This window comes from Delphinapterus leucas, chromosome 14 (assembly GCF_059928025.1).
Source record: "Delphinapterus leucas isolate spDelLeu-1000000601 "Yukka" chromosome 14, BTC_Dleu_Yukka2, whole genome shotgun sequence".
Classification (NCBI taxonomy): Eukaryota; Metazoa; Chordata; class Mammalia; order Artiodactyla; family Monodontidae; genus Delphinapterus; species Delphinapterus leucas.
This window is the reverse complement of record NC_143142.1, coordinates 22,204,957-22,218,467: the sequence shown is the minus strand read 5'-3', so window position 1 is coordinate 22,218,467 and position 13,511 is coordinate 22,204,957. Positions and strand designations below refer to the sequence as shown.

The following is a 13,511-nucleotide window of genomic DNA, read 5'->3' as shown; positions in this document are numbered from 1 at the left end:
CTGCAATTAGGAAGCTCTGCCACTAGGTGGCGCCTTGGGTTTGTACTTGCACATTAATGAGTGTTTTTTGTTTTTTGTTTTTTTGCCCCCTCTGATTCACTCCTAGAAGTTACCTTTTGAGAAGAATAGATAGGGATACAGAGACAGTCTATAGTTTGGTGGAAAAGAGTGCTGTGATCACTTAGCAATGTCTACCCTGGGTGAAGGAGTGGAAAGCAGCAGCTTCTGTGCCAGGCATCCAGCCGCCTCTAGACTGTGCTTCTGAGTAGACAAGAATGTGTTTCTGTTTAATGATACTTTTCAGAATAAGTGGAAATCTTTAAAACACTTGATCATGAATATTAGAATTACTAATCTCTGTTTAAGAAGGGATGCTTATAAGAATTATTTTTGTAATAATGAACATATAGTTTGGGAAAAGGTTTGCAGCAAGATATTTAAGACAGCAAACATGAAGTTTCAGCCTTTCTCACCGGTCATGAATGGTTAAGAATTTCCATTTTTCCCCCACAATCGTTTTAAAGAGAGACACCTTTAATGCCTTTTCTTACCTGCTTTTTCCTATGTGTGCACAGGCAACTCTCATTCTTGGAGTTGAGATGTTCACAGCTTCCCTCAAGTCTGCGGCTGTCTGCTCACTTGGCCTCTGTCTCAGTGAGCCCGTTCTTGGAAGAAACTATAAAAGAACAAAAAAGGCCTTTTTTGCCGCACGCTCCTTAAGAATTGCTGGGTTTTATAAAATCACTCCTTTTCATCAGTAATCCCTCAAAGCCTTCTTAGAATCTTTTTAGTGGTAAAACATTATAATAATATAATATCATTAAATTTTTTCAAAAAGAAAATAAATCACTTGTAATCCATCTATCTTGATGTAATGATTCCCTAGATTTTTGTTTGGGGTTTGGGTTTCCCTTCTTTTTAGTGCTTTTTTTTGGCCAAAGAATGAGAAGTTCCAGCCCCACTGAAAATCTTTCCCCCACCTCCAGACAGCTGAAAATCCTCCTTCTTTCTTAGCTATTAGCTAAACTCTTAGCTGTTTGTCCTTTGAAGTTAAAGCTGGTTTCATTTCTAATCTGCGCTGAATGGTTCTTTATTGATAGTCACGCGAGAGATCAGAGGAAGCTGAATGCAAGGGCCAGGAGTTGTCAGTTTCTACATACACGGCCTCCCGTTCACGATCCATATAAGTAAACAAGAGCAAAGGGATGTTTCCAGGGCAGGACACCAGATATCTTTGTTTGTAGGGATTATGGGTGTGTCTGTATATTCTTGTTTCTAATTTGTGGCTTCGGTGATCTCTCGTGTTTTGTGTTTGTAATTTAAAATATAAATTATTTTTAATTAAGAAAAACACATTCACCACACTTAGGTATAGACCCAAGAGAAATGAAAACATATATCCACACAGAAACTTGCACACAAAGGTTCACAGCATCACTATTCATCATAGCCCCAAAGTGGAAACAACCCAAATGTCCATCAGCTGACGAATGGATAAATAGTGGTCTATCCATATAATGGAATATTATTCAGGCAATAAAAAGGAATGCAGTGCTGACACATGCTACAACGTGGCTGAATCTAGAAAACATTATGCTAAGTGAAAGAAGCCAGACACAAAAGGTCACGTACTGTAAGATTCTATTGGTATGAAATGTCCAGAATAGGGAGCTCCATGGAGACAGAGAGATTAGTGGTTGCCTGAGGCTGGGGCTGGGGAAGGGGTGCAGTCAGAGGGAAATGGGTCATGACTGCTCATATGTATAGGATTTCTTTTTGGGATAATGAAAATGTTCTAAAGTTGATTGTAGTGATGCTTGCACAATTCTGAATACCCTGAAAACTACTGACTTGTACAGTTTGGGTGAATTGTACGGTATGTAAATTATATCTCAATAAAGCTATTATATAGAAAACACACATACATACATTCAAACAGAACTTGATTTTAAAGGTGGGAAAAAAGTGTTTCCCTAGACTCTGAGGAAGGAAGATGGGCAGGGGTGGGAGGTGGGAGGAAAGTTCCAGCCCTGTCTGATCCCCATGCTCCCCCAGACACACTGCAGGATGCCAGCTGTGCCCTGCGGTGGGTGGCGGCCATTCTGCAGTGAGAAGGATGGATGTGGGTGAGGTGGGCTCTGCTCCAGCCGAGCTCGCAGTCCGGAGAGCAAAGACAGGTGAACCCACCTTATAACCCCCTGGGACGACTTGACGGGGACAGGCTGTGGGAACTCAGGCCCCTGATTCACTTGTCAAGGAGAGTGCAGGAGAATCTCTCTAAACAGACTTGGTAGACTAGCAAAAGTCATCCAGGTGAAGCCCACAGGAAGAGTCCCAGGCAGAGGGAGCGGTGGTAACCACACGGGGGACGCCTGAAGGCAAGAGCGCGTGTGGACCCTTGCAGGAACCAAGGGCAGGTCAGTGTGGTGGGAACAGGGTGTGGGGAGGGGAGCAGGGAGACCCGAGGCCTAAGAGGTCAGCAGGGCCCGGCCAAGGGAGCTTCCTGAGGCTCTGGGAGCCTGTGAGGCTTTAAGTTGGAAGGGACTGGGGTCTGGTCTCTGCTTCTGAAAGATTCCTCTGGCTGTGCGCCCTGGAGGCTGGGAGACGGGGTAGTTGCAGTGGCCCAGCTTGGATGATGGCAGCTGGGACTATAAGAAGGGGTTGAATGGTGACCCCCAAAACATATGTCCACGTCCTGTAAGCTGTGAATGTGTCCTTATTTGGAAAAGACTCTCTGCAGATGTAATTAACGATTTTGAGGTGACATCGTCCTGGATTACCTGGGTGAGCCCTAAATCCAAGGACAAATTGTCCTTATAAAGGACACTGGAGGAGAGACAGAGAAGATGAGGCCATGTGGAGACAGAGGCAGAGATCGGAGAGGGATGCAGCCACAAGCCAAGGAATGCCTGGAGCCACCAGAAGCTGCACATTGCAGGGAAGGATCCCCCTCTAGAGGCTTCAGAGGGAGCCCTGCTGACATCTTGACTTCCGGATTCCAGAAGTGTGAGAGAATAAACTTCTGTTGTTTTAAGCCACCAAGTCTATGGTCATTTGCTACAGCAGCCCCAGGACACAGATACAGGCAGGTACGTGGGGATGGAGAGAAGTCACCAGATCCGAAGATTTTTAGGAGGTAGAAATAACCTCCCCTCACACCTCCCCTCCTGCCCGAATTCCCAGGCATTGCCTTTTACTCCAACTGCAGTGATCTAAGCTTCATTCCTTCAACTGAGGGCTGTGTCACCCACTTGTGAAATGGGATGGTAACAGCTGCCCTGCAGCTAAGGATGGGGGAATGTGTATGCCCAGTGCCTGGCACACGGTGAGCATTCAGTATATGCGATGATGGTTATAAATTCACAAAACCTTAGAGAGTATGTGAAATACCCTTTCACTTTGCAAACGTCCCCAACCCTCAGAACCTTCCCCACTGGCCTCCAGGGAGGCTGAGAGGAGTAAGAGCGTAGTGGAGCAGAGTTATGGGTTGGATGGTGTCCCCCTAAAAGATGTTGAAGTCCCACCCCTTGAAATGTGACGTTATTTAGAAATAGAGTCTTTGTAGATGATCAAGTTAAGATGAGGTAATTGGGGTGGGTCCTCATCCACTACGGCCATGTCCTTACGAAAGGGGAAATTTGGACACAGAGACAGATGGTGGGAAGATGATGTGAAGACACAGGGAGAAGGCCACCTATGAGTCAAGGAACGCCTGAGGCCACCAGAAGGTGGAGAGAGCAATGGAACAGATTCTCCCTCCCAATACACAAAGGCACCTGCTGAGCCCTCAACTGCAGACTCCCAGGCTCCCAGCCTCCCCAGCTGTGACACAATGTGTTTTTTATACCCTCCAGTTGTGATACTTTGTTACTGCGGCCCCAGGGCACGAGCTCAGGTGAGGATACGGTGAGTCTCACGGTCCAAGGAAACTGGGCATTCCAGGGCCTGGGTTGGTGCCAACGCCTGTTGTCCACAACAGTCACCGTCCAGGCCAGTGGCCAGGCTCGGCTGCCCCTCTTCCCCCCACCGTCCCAGCAAGAGGGCACCAGGCGCTTCCAGGACAGAAGTCCGGGATGCATTTGGAAACACTGGAGGAGGGGTTTTCCAACTCGGCCCCATCCTGGTCAGCAGGGGAACCACTATCTGGATCCTGTCTGCAGCCCCTGGCAGAGGAATCAGAGCAGAGCTGTAGCAAGTAATCAGGGAGGGGCGGCTCCCTTTGTGGCCAGGGCTCCTGGTGGGAGACAGCAGGTCCTGCAGTCTGGCCCTGGGTCAAGCCCTAGCTCTACACTTACTTGCTGGGTGAACTCAGGCCACTCATGTCACCTCCCTTGTCTTTGTTTTCTTACCTATTAAATGAGAATAATAGTAGAAGTTACTTCCAAATGTTGCTGCCAGCATTCAGTGGGAGAATGGGAATAGCAGGATGCTTGATGAAGGGAAATTTTAGATATTTTTTTTAACTTAAAAATATTGTAGGGCTTCCCTGGTGGCGCAGTGGTTGAGAATCCGCCTGCCAGTGCAGGGGACATGGGTTCAATCCCTGGTCCAGGAAGATCCCACATGCCGTGAAGCAACTAAGCCTGTGCGCTACAACTACTGAGCCTGTGCTCTAGAGCCCACGAGCCACAACTACTGAGCCCACGTGCCACAACTACTGATCCCATGTGCCACAACTACTGAAGCCTGTGCGCCTAGAGCCTGTGCTCCGCAACAAGAGAAGCTACCGCAGTGAGAAGCCCAGGAACCGTAACAAAGAGTAGCCCTCACTCGCCTCAACCAGAGAAAAGCCCACGTGCAGCAACGAAGACCCAACGCAGCCAGAAACAATAAAAAAATAAAATAAAATAATAAAATACATAAATTTACTAAAAAAATTGTGACAAAATATACATCATTTAAATTTACCTTTTTAACCATTTTTAAGTATATGGTTCAGTGGCATTAAGTACATTCATATTTGTTGTGCAACCGTCAGCACCATCCATCTCCAGAGCTCTTTGCATCTTGCAAAACTGAAACCCCATCCTCATTAAACACTAACTCCCCATCCCTCCTCCCCTCCTGCCCCTGGTAACCACCACTCTACTTTCTGTCTCTATGAATTTGGCTGCTCTAGGGACCTCACATAAGTGGAATCATACAGTATTTGTCTTTTTGTGACTGGCTAATTTCACTCAGCATAATGTCCTCAAGGTTCATCCATGTTGCAGCATGTATCGGAATTTCCTTTAGATTTTATTTTTCACAAGAATATTGTGAGCGGCTTTGTGCGGTGGTGAGCTCCAGCCACCTTGGCAGGAGGTGCTGAGCAGCCCCTCTGCTTTAGGTAGGTGCCGTGGGCCCAGAGGAAGGAGGCCCTTGGATGGGTCTGCTCTCGGGGCTGCCTGTCTCCCGACCTCTCGTCTGGGGAGCTGGAAAGGGGCATTTTATTAGGGGGGCTGGAGCTCCTGACCCACTCCCTTGTGAGTTTCTAAAGTTTCTAGGAGGAGACCCCAGGGTTCCAGGGACCTGCACTGGACTGAGGGGAGGTGGGCACTGGTTCCCAGCCTGCCGGGGGCTGGGGTGGGGTGAGGAGATGGCTGGGTGCACACAAATTATGTATATGAACCCGTGTGAACTAAAAATGAGGATTGACTAAAATACTGAGGGGACCCAGGTTAATATGGGGTGGCTCAGCCAGCGTCTGACCCAGGTCCTAGAAATCTCCCCTCAAGGGCTGCATCTGAGTTCAGGTTCTGCCATAAGTGCAGCCAGGCTGGACCCTGCCTGAAAGAATCCCGAGGTTCCCAGACATGGGATGGAGACCCTGGCCTCTGGGTCACCCTCCGCCTCATGCACAGCTGCATTTCCATGGCTCCCTCCCAGCATGTAAATGGCCCTGGGTACCACTCCACAATGGAATGGTTCTTAGGTGGATGGTGAACTCAAAAGGCCTTGGGGTCATCCTTCTGCACAGCGATCTTCACTGTCCAGGTAGTAGGGGATGCAGTGGAAAATGGGACCAAGCATGGAGCCTGGAGGTTAGGCAGACTTGGGCCACCACGGGCCTGAGCAAGGGTCCTCACCTCCCTTCACCAGCCACAGTCTCCTCATTTGTAAACTGGAGATGATAATAACCGTGTTCACCTGACAGGGCGGGCGAGGATTCATGGGGTGATGTACAATGTCCAGCCTGGGCCTGGTGCCTTATGAGGAAATGGCCCTGTTACCGTTAGGCGAGACGACAGCTGCCCGGGCTGAATGTGCATTGGGACGCCCCCTTGGATGCTTTTTTTTTTCTTTTTGCATGTGTCAGCTCACTTTCTAGCCACTAGCCTCTTCTAGAAGTTGCACACGGATAAAAGGTCCCAGTTAATGAGGATTCTAGCTAAAGTTTTAAAATTCACAGCAAGCCCACTCCGCATAATAATGTATTAGAAACACAACAATCCTTTAATCTAGAAGGAATTAATTGCTGGGCTCAGAAATTCAGGGCACACTGACAGAATCCTTAATTTCTTGAGTTGATGGTTTCAAAAAGCGACTGATTTTAGACTGGCTTCTCTCTACGTGTAAGTAAGACTCCCACAGTTCTGACAAAGGGCGAGATTGTCTCAATGCCTCACTCAGTAAGAATCATGTATGTGCGGTCTGAATTAATGTCAGCTCTGAATTTTTCCTGCTGGGTGGAACGTGGCTGACTTGAATCCCCAGGAGATTCGATGCTGGCTCTGTGGCCTGAGCATCCCGGGCCTGTACAGGGAATGGCCTCATTCCTCCCACACACACGTTTGCTGAGTGGCCACTCGGAGCCCGAGTTCAGGTTCGGTGTTGGATATGCAGGAGCATATAAATAAAAAATCTTTGCCTAACCTAAGGTTGCAAAGATTTTCTTTTCCTATCTTTCCTTCTAGAAGTTTTATAGTTTTAGGTTTTACATTTAGGTTTATGATCTATTTTTGAGTTAATTTTTATATACAATGCAAGGTGTGGATCAAAATTCTTTTTAAAAGAAAATTGCATATGGATGTCTACATTAGTTTCTTGAGGATACCATGACAAATTACCACATACTTGGTGGCTTAAAACAACTCTCTAACAGTTCTGGAGTTCAGAAGTCTGAAAGCAAGATGTTGGCAGGGCCGTGCTCCCTCGGGGCCTCTGTGAGAAAATCTCTTCCTCATATCTTGTAGCTTCTGGTGGCTGCCTGGCATTCCTTGGTCACATCACTCCCATCTCTGCCTCTGACTTCATACCACCTTCTCCTTGTATGTCTCTCCTCTGTGTGTCTCTTATAAACATACTTGTCATTGGATTTAGGGCCCACTCAGATAATCCAGGATGATCTTCTCATTTCATGATCCTTAATGTAATTACATCTGCAAAGACCATTTTCCCAAATAAGGTAACATTCAGAGGTTCTGGGAATTAGGATGTGGACGTATCTTGGGGGTGGAGGTTCAGCACACTATCATTGTTTTAGCACCATTTGTTGAAAATATCAATACTACCCTTTCTCTATGAAATTGCCTTTGCACCTTTGTTGAAAGTCAATTGACCATATACATACATGAGTCTATTTCTGGATTCTTTGTTCTGTTCCATTAAATCACTTGTCTATTTTTATACCAATGCCACATTGTCTTCATTGCTGTAGCTTTATAGTATCTTGAAGGCATTTAAGTCCTCCAACTTTGTTCTTTTAAAAAGTTGTTGAAAGGACTATTCTAAGTCCTTTGCATTTCCATATAAATTTTAGAATCAGCTTGTCAATGTCTACCAAAAGCCCTGTTGGGATTTCGATTAGGATTATGTTGAATCTGTAGATTGATTTAGGGAGAACTGACATGTTTGACAATATTAAGTCTTTCGATCCACAAACATGGCATACTTTTCCACTTATTTAGACTTTTTAAATTTCTCGGAACAATGTTCTGTACAATGCTTCATACTTTCTGTTGTATTTATCCCTAAGTATTTCATATTTTTGTACTATTGTAAATAAATTTTTTAAAATTTCCAATTGTTTGTTGCTAGTAATACTATTGATTTTTGTATGTTGATCTTGTATCTTTCATCCTCACTTACTTGTTCTCATAGCTTTTTTGTAAATTCCATCAGATTTTCAATGTAGACATACATGTTATTTGCAAATAAAGGCAGTTTCCCCCCTTTCTCTCAAATACAGATGCCTTTTATTTCTTTTTCTTGCCAGATTATATTGGCTAGAACCTCTCGTACAATGCTGAATAGAAGTGGTGAGAGTAGACAGGCCTGTCTTGTTCATGATCTTGGGGGCAAGTATTCAGTTTTCCGTCATTAAAGATGATGTTAGCTGTAGGATTTTTGTTGTTGTTGCTTGGTGTTTTTTGTGTAGATGTCCTTTATTAGGTAAGGAATTTCCCTTCTATTCTTGGTTTGCTTAAAGTTTTTTTTAACAGGAATGCATGTTTTTCTGCATTTATTGAGATGCTCTTACAGTTTTTATTTTTCAGTCTATTAATACAGTGAATCATACTGATTGATTTTCCAATATTAAAGCAACTTTGCATTCTTTAGAGAAATCTCACTTGGTTGTGATGCATTACTCTTTTTACATGTCATATATTCAGAGATGGCTTATGGAATAGTGGTGTGAGGAACTCTGTGGCTCCCTCTCCCCAGATAAACAACTATAATTGATAACAATTATTTGTAAAACAAACAAACAAAAAACACACTTAAAGTCTCTGGAAATTGCCTTAAGGGCATACAGCAAACAAAGAAACATTTATTCAAGAAAATCTAGTAAATCTCAGAACAGCAAGAGCCTGTAGCATTTGAGACATGGCACATTCCCTCCCTCCCCCACCCATTTCAGATCAGAAAGAATCAGCAAACGAGGATAGACTGACAGAGATTATACAATCTGAAGAATGGAGAGAGAAAAGAATGCAGAAAAATGAACAGAGAGTTAGAGAAATGTGATACAGCATTACGTGCACCAACACATGTATAATGGGAGCACCAGAGGAGAGGAGAGAGAAAAGGGGGAAGAAAAACTTTTTGAAGAAATAGTGGTTGAAAACTCCTCAAATTTGATGAAAACGTTAATTTACATATACAAGAAGCTTAATGAACTCCAAGTAGGAAAAATGCAAACAGATCCACATCCAAACACATCATAATAAAAAAAAAGTTCAAGGACAAAAAGAAATTCTTGAAAGCATCAAAAGAAAAGTATGTCATCACATACAAGAGGACTTCAGTAAGACTAGTAGCTGACTTCTCATCAGAAACAATGGAGGCAGGGCTTCCCTGGTGGCACAGTGGTTAAGAATCCACCTGCCAATGCAGGGGACATGGGTTCGAGCCCTGGTCGAACAGCTAGAATTGACAGCTAGAGATAGTCTGCACGCAGCAAAGAAGACCCAACACAGCCAAAAATTAATAAATAAAGTAAATAAATTTATTAAAAAAAATAAAAGAATCTGCCTGCCAGTGGAGGGGACACTGATTTGAGCCCTGGTCCAGGAAGATCCCACATGCTGCAGAGCAACCAAGCCCGTGTGCCACGACTACTGAGCCTGCACTCTAGAGCCCGTGAGCCACAACTACTGAAGCCTGCATGCCTAGAGCCTGTGCTCCGCAACAAGAGAAGCCACCACAATGAGAAGTGTGAGCACCACAACGAAGAGTAGCCCCCATTTGCCACAACTGGAGAAAGCCTGCACGCAGCAACAAAGACCCAACACAGCCAAAAATAGATAGATAGATAAATAAATAAATTTATTTTTTAAAAAAGAGAAAGAAACAATGGAGGCAAAGTGCTGAAAGGAAAAATATGTCAGCCAAGAATCTTATATCCAGCAAAAACTATCTTTCAAAGCTGAAGGTGAAATAAAGACATCCCCAGACAGACAATAAAACAAAAGAATTTGCTGTATACTATTGGATTCAATTTTCCAACATTTTGGTAAGAATTTTTTGTTTCTATGTTCATGAGTGATATTGTAATTTTTCTGTTCTTAAAATACTACTGTCTGGTTTTGGTATCAGTTGAATTAATGGCCTCATAGAATGAATTGGGAAATATTTCTTCCTGTTCAATTTTCTGAAAGTTTGTATGGAATTGGTATTATTTCTTCCTTAAATATTGGGGGGGATTTGCGGGCCCAGTGAATCCATTTAGGCCTCAAGTTTTGTTTGTAGGAAGGATTTTAACTATAAATTCAAAGTCTTTAATAGATAAAGAGGTATTCAGGGTATTTCTTGGTTCTTGAATGATCTTTGGTAAATCATGTCTTTTCAAAGAATTTGTCTATTTCATCTAAATTGCCAAAATTTTTGGCACAAAGTTGTTCAAAATATTCCCTTTTTTTTAAATATCTATAAAATCTATAGTGATGTCACTTCTGTAGTGTGTCTTCTTTCTTTTTTATTGGCCAATCTGGCTGGAGGTTAATCAATTTTATTGCTCTCAGAGAACTAGTTTTTTTTTTCCCAGTGATTTTCTCTATTATTTTTCTGTTTTCCATTTGTTTGATTTCCATGTTGATTTTTACGCCTTTCTTCTACTTACTTGGGGTCTCACTAATCTCCTCCTCCTCCTCCCCCACCCCCCTTCTTCATCTCCTCCTTCTGCTGTTCTCCTTTTTCTTCTTGCCTTTTAGTTTCTTAAGGCGAAAGCTCACTCCAATCCTTTAAAATTCATTGAGGTCTGTTTTATAGCCCAGAATATGGTCTATCTTGGTAAACGTTCCATGTGCATTCTGCTATTTTGGGGTAGGAAGCTGTATAAATGTCAATTAAGTTGAAAAGAGTGTGGAAAAACCCTGAATGAGTCCAGGCAGTGAAGAGGTCAAGGGTCGTTGCAGAAACTGCAGGAATATTTCTCAGTCATAGGGAAGGCTGAGGCTGTACAGAGGTGGTCTGTCCAGGGTCTGTGGGTAAACACCTGGTTCTGGCAAGGAGAGGTCCAGGAGGGAGGTGCAGGTTCAATGTCATCTTGGCCCTGGGCCTGTCTGCATTGTGGCCCTCATGGCTGCCTCCCTGGCTATCTCCTTCACAGGTCCCCTCTGCTGGGCTGGGCTGATATCCAAGTTCCAATTTCCACCTTCATCAAGGCCCCAGGCCTTGACGTGGCCACTGGGCCTACCAATGAAACTCTGGCCACAGAGAGACCCCCCACTGGATTCTTTGTCCACTCAGGTGGGGTACAGGCACTATATGTTTGGGTCCTGGCTCCTCTATTTCCCAGAAAGTTATCTGTGGCAGGCAGCCTACCCTGAGCCTCACTCTTCCTCCTCAGATCATGGGTCCTGTTCCCACACCCAGTTCTTTTATGCTCCTCCCCACTGCCAGCAGCCCCTTGGCTCAGACAAAACTAAGCTCTCAGCACCTGTATCAGGTGAACCATGCCCACCCCCAAACTCATATGTTGATGTCCTAACTCCCAGTATCTCAAAAAGTAACCACATTTGGACCTAAGGTCTTTAAAGAGGTAATTAAGTTAAAATAACGTCATTAGGGTAGACCCGAATCTGATATGACTGGAGTCCTTTTGAGAAAAGGAAATTTGGATACACAAAGAGATACCAGGGATGCACATGCACACAGGGACAACTATGTGAAGAGGCAGAAAGAGGGTGGCCATCTGAAAGCCAAGAATAGGGGTCTCAGGAGAAACCAAACCTGCCAGCACTCTGATCTTGGACTTTCAGCCTTCAGGACTGTGAGAAAATACATTTCTGTTATTTAAACCACCTAGTTTGTGGTATTTTGTTATGGTAGCCCTAGCAAATTAATCATCACCCCTCATCCCCTCATCACACACACAACAAGCTTTTCTACCCATCGAGGGAGGTGGCCCAGCCATACCCTCAGCCAGTCTGCAGAGCTGGATGCAGATCTTTTTGGTTCCTGGCAGAGCCAAGAGGCCACAGCCCGAGGATCTGAGGGCTGAAGAATCCAACCACCAACAAAGGTTGGAGCAGAACCTGTTTCCTCCACACCTAGATCCTCCAAATTCTGAGGAACTCTTTATTAGTTATCTGTTGCTCTTGTGGGTCAAGAGTTCCGGAGCAGCTTAGCTGAGCTGTTCTGGCTCAGGTCACTCATAAGACTGAGGTCAAGATGTTGGCTAAGGCTACCATCACCTGAAGACTTGACTGGAGCTGAAAGACCCACTTCCAAGATGGCTTGCTCACATGGCTCTTGGCTGGAGCTCTCAGTTCCTCATCACTCAGGCCTCCCATGGGGCTGCTTCAGTGTCCTCACAATATGGCGGCTGGCTTTCCCCAGAGCAAGTGATCCAAGAGAGAGGAAGGCAGGCACTGCAACGCCTTTTATGGCCAACCCTTGGAAACCAAGGGTAGTCTGACCCATCTCCCTTCTGAACTCCCCTTTTTAGTTCAGTAGAGATCCATGGGGCTGCCCTGGCTCCCCTGTCCACCTCCCTGTGCCAGGGGCAGAAGAGGGCAAAACCACCATACCTCAGAGACACCCTCCCGAAAATCTGCAGCTGAGGGTGGCATTCCACCACCAGGGAAGGCTAGGGTTCTGTTCCCCTTAAGATGCAAAGGCTGGATAGAAGAAACCAGCACTCTGCCGATTGTCCCCAAAGTCTGCAGAAAGGGCAGGAGGCCCCATCCCCATCTCTGTCTCCATCCCTCCCCTCTCCCCCGCATGCTTCGGAGGTTTCAAGGAGACTTCCCTCCTCTCCTTTGACTCAGCCTCTGACTCAGGTGGTGTGGGGAGGGGTCTGCTAAGGAGGTGTGACATATGTGCCACTGGCTGCACATTCCCTTCCTAACTAGAGGCTCCTCCAGTCCTTTGCGGGAGGTCTTGAGACTGGGAAGGGTGAGGGGCTCACCTGGACCACCCAGCAGGACCCAGGTCCCTTGGCAGGCTCCCCGAGGGCAGCTCAGAGACCCCAGATCTGAGAGCAGGTTATAAGACCTTGTTCTCAGGAAGGCAGGCTTAGGCAGGGGGAGCTGGCTGGCCACTGGGACTCTGCTGCTGGTATGGACCTTTGGACTTGTGCAAAGTGAGCCACTGAAGGCAGACCAGGTCCCCCAAGGGAGGACAAGGAGGACAACCAGCCATGTGTTCCCGCTTCCTGGGGCGGGCTGCTGGGATGAGCTCTGGGTGCCCCGGCCTGGAAGGGGGATCTGGACAGTCCCCCTCAGAGTGTCCACCACAAGCTTCAAGTTTGTGGGACAAGTGTGCTGCCTCCTTGACCTGCTCCCCTCCTCCCCCTGGCCTCCCAGATTCTATCCTTCTGGAAGCAGCTGCAGTGGTTCTGGGCTCTGCGGGAAGAGGAAATGGAAAAGTTGCTTGTGTTTGAAACATTTCCTTGTATTCCTCTGATAAAAGAAATGTTCATGTATTGAGGTCTGGGGAAGTCTTTCTGGCTTATACATGAGTTAACTTGAATTTTATGCTAACTAGCACAGCCCGTTTGTGGCCTATTAAACATACATTGTACATCTGCTTTGATTCAAGAAAAGGGCACTTTGACCAGAAGTAAAGAATGCCCGTATTAAAAA

At 45.5% G+C, this 13,511-nt stretch overlaps 1 protein-coding gene across 1 annotated transcript in view; it reads right to left on the bottom strand.

The window, feature by feature from the left end:
* Positions 1–573: 573 nt before the first annotated feature.
* KREMEN1 (kringle containing transmembrane protein 1) overlaps positions 574–13,511 on the bottom strand; it is a 93,438-nt gene continuing 80,500 nt past the window's right edge. The window contains exon 11 of the mRNA XM_089894661.1: positions 574–676. The gene's annotated coding sequence lies outside the window, so the exon portion shown is untranslated. The remainder of the gene's footprint in view (positions 677–13,511) is intronic.